This window comes from Podarcis vaucheri, assembly GCF_965113315.1.
Source record: "Podarcis vaucheri genome assembly, chromosome: 6".
In the NCBI taxonomy this organism is placed as follows: Eukaryota; Metazoa; Chordata; class Lepidosauria; order Squamata; family Lacertidae; genus Podarcis; species Podarcis vaucheri.
The window spans coordinates 63,023,830-63,030,608 of NC_138764.1; positions in this window are offsets into that span (position 1 = coordinate 63,023,830).

The following is a 6,779-nucleotide window of genomic DNA, read 5'->3' on the forward strand; positions in this document are numbered from 1 at the left end:
CCTGGCTCAATGCCCCCTCATTATAACGGTGTTTGGTGTCTCTTCATCCAGCCCATGTACAAGGACCTCAGGGGCTGGCGATTTCAAGAGAACATGTTGTATCAGGCTGCCATATTTCAAACAGTGAAAATCCGGACAGAAAAGCTGTTGAGCTTCTTTGAGCAAAGTTGCCACGCTTTGAACTGCATTGGCAGACATGCTCTAGAAAGGCTTACTGTTCCGAATGTTGCTTATTCTGTTCTACGCAGCTTCTGACTGGTGCCAGCACATCTCACAAGCCTTGGACATAGATACTTGAAAACATATTTCCACAAAACGACCTCAAATATGATCCATAAATTATTCTTAGTTGCAGCCTGGATGGCCCTCAGTGGATCTCCAGGCCCTGGTGAAGCGTAGTCTCTGCCCCATCCTATACTTGGGCCCTGGAATCATTCGAGTTTATTATTTCAAGTTCACTCTCTCTTATTTCTTTTTAGGTATTGGCAATAGCAGCACTGCTAGCGGTTTTGTACAGTAACTGAGTGTGATGCACCACAATTCTCCTGGCACAGGAGGTTAGCGTTTTGGATCCAGAAGCTGCAGATTTCAGCCTCACTAATTACCTCTTCAAAGTCCCACATGAACTCTGTGTTCTTTTAATGCCCTGAGTTCTTTCCTCCAAAAAACAAACAAACTACAGTTTCTGCTTTGAGGATGAATCTGGATTTCATTTACTAGCTTTTTGGATTCATGTGTATCATGGGACAGGTTGTTCTCTTAGGACTGAAAAAATGTTCCCTTTGTCTTAACCCCCAGGGATAAGATGAGGCCTATTGTTGCTTGATAGAATCAAAAAGCTTCTTGAACTTCTTGTAACATGTATTTGTTGTGAATTGATTCGTTGTGGTAATTCCTGTTGCCAAAAAAAGGCAGCACACTATTCTAATGGCCTTGTCGCTGTGGGGCAGAGGACTTCAATTTGTGAAGTGCCAGAGAACATCAGAGCCCTGAGGAATCAGGTCAATGCCCCATCTAGTCCAGCATCCTGTTCTCACAGTGGCCAACCACATGCCTGTGAGATGCCCAAAGGCAGAAACCTGAGTGTATCAGCCTTCTTCCCACCCCCTTGTGATTCCCGGCAACTGGTATTCAGAGGCATACTATAATAATAATAATTTTATTATGTATCTGCTGGCCATCTGACTGGGTTGCCCCAGCCACTCTGGGCAGCTTCCAGCAAAATATAAAAACACAACAAAACACCAAACATCAAACACTTCCCTATACAAGGGCTGCCTTCAGATGTCTTCTAAAAGTCATATATTTGTTGATCTGTTCGAAATCTGATGGCTGGTGTTGGCTCCAAACCCCTCTGCTCTTCCTTTCAAACCCTCCCTGCATTATATCCAGTTTTAGAGTGCATACGCAAAAAAGGGGAAATTGCCTAATGTGAATATAACTGATTTAGATTTAGATTGATTAGTAGTGCTTTGGCTGCCTGTCTTCCTGAGACTGAAGGCTCAGGAGTGACTTCCCCTTTATACACTACCCTCGAAGAAAACTCCATTGTTGGATAAGAGTCTCTATGGATGCTAGCACATTACAGTTAACAATGAAAGGAATCTTATATCCTGAAGGTGCCTCCCCTTTACTTTGTGGCCCACATAAGTGGGCCCTCTTACAGAAATCAGCCTAACTGCTGTGCTAATTCTACACCTCAGTCTGACTGGGAATATTGTTCATAAATGGCTTCCAGATGCTATCAAATAATCAGCTCTCTCCTTCCGCCTGCATGCTATTCTTCCACACGCCATTTGGGTCAGCAGCTCTCTCAGCTCCTCCTCAGCTGCAAGAATGCAGCCGTCCTTTCCAGCATTTAAAAGATGGCCTGTCTCACATCTGGCTATTAATCCAATCATCCTCCATCCAGAGGGCAGACGACTGACCCTACCATTTAATACATGACCTTGAGTTGCCAATAATACCCTCTGCATGTACTCGCCAGAAAGGAATCGAACCACAAAGCTGGGAGAGTGAGCTTATCTTTGAGGGAAAGTAATAGGCAGAATTTGGGGTAGCCCTCCTCCATGGGGAAAAATGGACTCATCTGTTCTGAATTCCATATAATAATTTCCAGTTTATGGCAGCTGGGGATCTGGGGACAATCTCAGACAAGAAACGTTTTTCCGAGGCAAGAGAAAACAAATGTTCTTGAATTTGAGACCAATAATATTCAAAATGGGTGTGTGGCAAAGAGCCACACGCCATTATGCTTCTCCCCTCCAACAGCTTCTGTACACCCAACACACACACACAACACTTCACTCTCTCTGCATTCTTGTACCAGTCAGCTACTCAATATTTCCAGGGACTATTATTTAACTATGATTTGGGCCTATCTCACAGCTGATGAATCCAGCTCTGTTCTGCCCCCGGCGTGTGGCTGAGTTGGTGTTCCATTTGCAGAACTGGAGAGTTACGCAAAGCTTACGCGATTCGGCAGCATTTCAGCTCAGAGTGTGAAAAGTCTACCTCTCCCCATAAGCAGCAGCAGCAGCAGCAGCTTTCAAGCTTAACCTTAACCATTAAGTTATTTAAATAAAATAAAAAACCCAATAGCAACGATCTTAAATCTGGTTCTGTGTTACAGAAATGGTCACAAAATATTATTCATGGGCTTGGATTTAAAAGGCAGCAATGATAAGCAGCATCTCTCAGTGCTAGGGGGGGGGGGGAAGCAGCCGTTACAATTATCTGTGGTAAATGGTAGTGTGCAGATGGTTATGTTATGCAGAGTTTAGCTGAAGCGCTTTCCAGTTCAGAAGCACAGAGACCTCTTTCCACTTTTTTGTTCTGAAAGATCAAGGACAATCAAAATACTGGGAAAGGTAGATTTTAAATTATTTTAAATTGATTTTTCTCAAAGATTCTTGAGTTGAGTGGCAGTAGTGATGTGGATTTTCTTTCAGAGCCCCTTTCACCAACCTTTTCCAGTAGGGCCCACAACTCCCAGCAGCACCTGCAACCACAACAGTGCTGTTTGGAGCTGACAGGAGTTATAGTCCAAAACAGCTGGAAAGCATTTAGTTGGTGAAGGCTGCCTTAAACCTATCACAGAACTACAGTTCCCAGGGTTCCCTGAGGCAAGGAATATGATGATTAAATCAGTTTTCATTTAGTTAAGGAAGGATGCAGGCTTCAAGTATGCCACTCAAGAGTGGGAGCTGGTACAGTGGTACCTCGGGTTACATATGCTTCAGGTTACATACGCTTCAGGTTACAGACTCCGCTAACCCAGAAATAGTACCTCGGATTAATAACTTTGCTTCAGGATGAGAACAGAAATTGTGCTCCGGCGGCGTGGCAGCAGCAGTAGGCCCCATTAGCTAAAGTGGTACTTCAGGTTAAGAACAGTTTCAGGTTAAGAACTGACCTCCAGAACAAATTAAGTACTTAACCTGAGGTACCACTGTACTGCTGTAGGCCCCTAGCCACTGCTTTAAAACCCACACAATCTTATAACCCTTACTGCTGTCAAAGGAAATTTCTTTTGCCTGCTGTGCTACTTCAGGAACGATGCGAAAAGAATAAAACTGAATACTGAATCCAAAACAAAAGGCTCATATTGTTAAATTTAATTGTATCATGTGGAAAAACAAAACCATGGATCTGATCACTCCAGGATTTGAGAACCTGAATTATGTCACATACTTCCAGCATTGCTCGCCACATAAGTTTGATCCAGAAAAAGGCAGAGTTCATCAACATTAAAATCAAGGGGACGGTAAGGCAAAGGGCTCCAATTCATCTGGCTTGGAAACTGCAGGTTATCTTTGTGTGTGAACACACTCTCACACACACACACTTGTATGAGTGTATGTACACTAGAAACAAAAATTAGAAACAAGTTTCCCCGTGCAAAATCTCAGGCTCTAATCTTTCCATCAATTTATTTTTGCTGGCTTTTTAGTACATAGATGTTGCAGTCATATTAGCTCTGTTGATGTACCAGGAAACCAATGACCCACAGTGATTTCGCAGAGACTGGAGAGGGGAACAAGGAGGAGCAGTGGGAAACAAAACTGAGAAATCCTGTTCCCGGCAGTGATGTCTTATTATTCCGCTGAGCCGGTGCTAATGGGACGTAGTGTGGGGATAGGTGGCTGCTTCAATTGTCTCATCTGTGGGATGGGTTTTAGAGAGCTAAAGATGCTGGTTCTCACTTGGTTTGTGCCCATGAGCCATGCAAAATAGAGAGCAGGGTTCAGGTGGGAAGATGCTTCACCAAAACTCAATGAATTGTTAAGATCTTCTGCGCTCACCTTTCTCAGCCGCTGTTTCAGAACATTTAGTGCTTTGTGTGCCGCATTAAAGAGGCATCTGCTTCAGAAATCCCATCAGCCTATACTTGACTTTCAAGCAGCAGTTAATGACCAAACTTCAAAAAGAGAAGTACCTGAAACTTTGCACAGGTTCCTAAACCAGGTCTACACTCTAGTCACTCAGTGCTCAGAGCGAAAGGGAGCCCTTCACACCTGAAGGTGCATATCCTCACAGAATCAAAGCAAAACTGACCCTAAACTTCATTAAATGGCAAACCTGTCAAGCTGATAAGGCATAGGTTGTTTTCTTCTTCTGCATGGGTGGGCAAACTAAGGCCCAGGGGCCAGATCCAGCCCAATCGCCTTCTAAATCTGGCCCGTGGACGGTCCTGGAATCAGCATGTTTTTACATTGGTAGAATGTGTCCTTTTATTTAAAATGCATCTCTGGGTTACTTGTGGGGCATAGGAATTGGTCCCCCCCCCAAAAAAAAAAATATATATAGTCCGGCCCCCCACAAGGTCTGAGGGACAGTGGACCAGCCCCCTGCCAAAAAAGTTTGCTGACCCCTATTCTACTGCGATAAGTCCAAATAGAATGCAATTCATCTAGTTCTTAATCTGGACAAAAGTACACTGGATTGAGCCCATGGAAAAAATTCCAGCCCAAATACTTAGGCTGGAATCAGAGTCTGACAGTTCATGTATTTAGGCCATGTGAACAGCTGTGAGACCTGCAAGACCTGCTCCCTATCTTGCAAGCCTTTTTTCACCTGGAAAAAACCTGACTGACTCCAGCTACAAAAGCTAGGACTGCTGAAGAGGCCAGAGATCATCTTGGTTATAGAGTCTGAGCTTCCACAGTCTCTGCCTACTATGAACCACCATTGGCAGGACTGGCAGCAACAGCAGCAGGTATATTTAACGCTCATGACAATATTTTATTTTCTTGCTAACTATGCTGTTTTAAATGTGCATTTTCTATTTGACTTCCTTTAGTAATGTTTCTTTTGAAGCATTTAAAATACAGTGGTACCTCTAGATGTGAACGGGATCCATTCTGGAGTCCCGTTCGCATGTAGAAGCAAACGTAACTAGCGATGGCACATCTGCGCATGCGTCGCTTTTTGCCGCTTCTGTGCATGCACGTGATGTCATTTTGAGTGTCTGCACATGCGCAAGCAGCAAAACCCAGAAGTAACGCGCTCCATTACTTCCGGGTTGCCACGGAGTGCAACTCGAATGCGCTCATCCCAAAGCACATTCAACCCAAGGTATGATTGTAATGTTTATTGTTACCTTTGCTATGTTAAATGTGCATTCTGTAGTTACACCTCCTTTGTTTTATTTTGACATCTTTACGATAATATTTTAGTTTTGTGTTAATGATTCTGCTTTGGATATATATTTTATATTTGACTTCTGTAACGTTTTCTTCTGAATTGTTTTATTTGATGTTTTGATGTAAGTTGTAAACTGCTTTGAGGTTTTTTTCTTAAAAATATAAAGCGGTATAGAAATGAAATGAATCATCATCACCATCATCACTATGTATCTGGTGAGAACATGTGCTAAGCTTCCTGGCCTCATAATCACTAATTGCACACAAATTATTTCAGACGTCAGAGCCCATTTTTCACATTACATTGTTCCTATATGGAAGTATCCCCTGCACTGTAAATTACATGAATCCCCCAATATATTGATTATAGCACTTACAATGTATGCAAAGTATACAATTGATGTACATTTTCGCCTAATATTTGCATTTGTATATTTATTTATACGATCTGAAGAGAAACCAGAGTATTTATTTATTTATTTATTTATTTACTTACTTACTTACTTATTTGGTGAGCTACATCACAAAATTTGGGTAAGTGTGAATTAGGTAGGTTTTCATTAAAATGTGATCTGAGCTTAATTTCTCCTTAATCGCTATTGAGTAGGAGCCCTTGGCTGCAGATCTCCGTGGCTGCAGATTCCACGTGGGCTCGAGTCCTGCTATTTTATGTATTTTTTTACCATTAAACTCGGAGATAATCTTTAGCAGTGCCTCAGACAAAGCTGTGTGATCTCAGATAAATCATTCTTGCTCCGAGACCTTAGGAACCAAAAGGTGTTTTCTTTTTTAAACAGCGAGATATTTTGCAGCTGAAGAAATAGAGAAATAAACCGATATGCCTTGATCTGACAATATTTGCACATTACTACTGAGCTGGACTGCTGCCAAATATCTGACACAGCCTGAACGTTTCAAAATAGTGTTGGATTTTCATTTGCAAATGTGAATCCCTTTCAAAAATAAATTGTTTAAAAAAATGGCATAAGGATGTTGACTTTGTTCTTCAAAAATCTTCTTAATCAACGTTCACTTATTGCATATTTAAAATTTAAAATTAAACTGGCCCACCAATCCAATTCATTCTTGTGTGAATTAAATGGATCGTGATGACTGCTGTTGCCTGTAGATCTG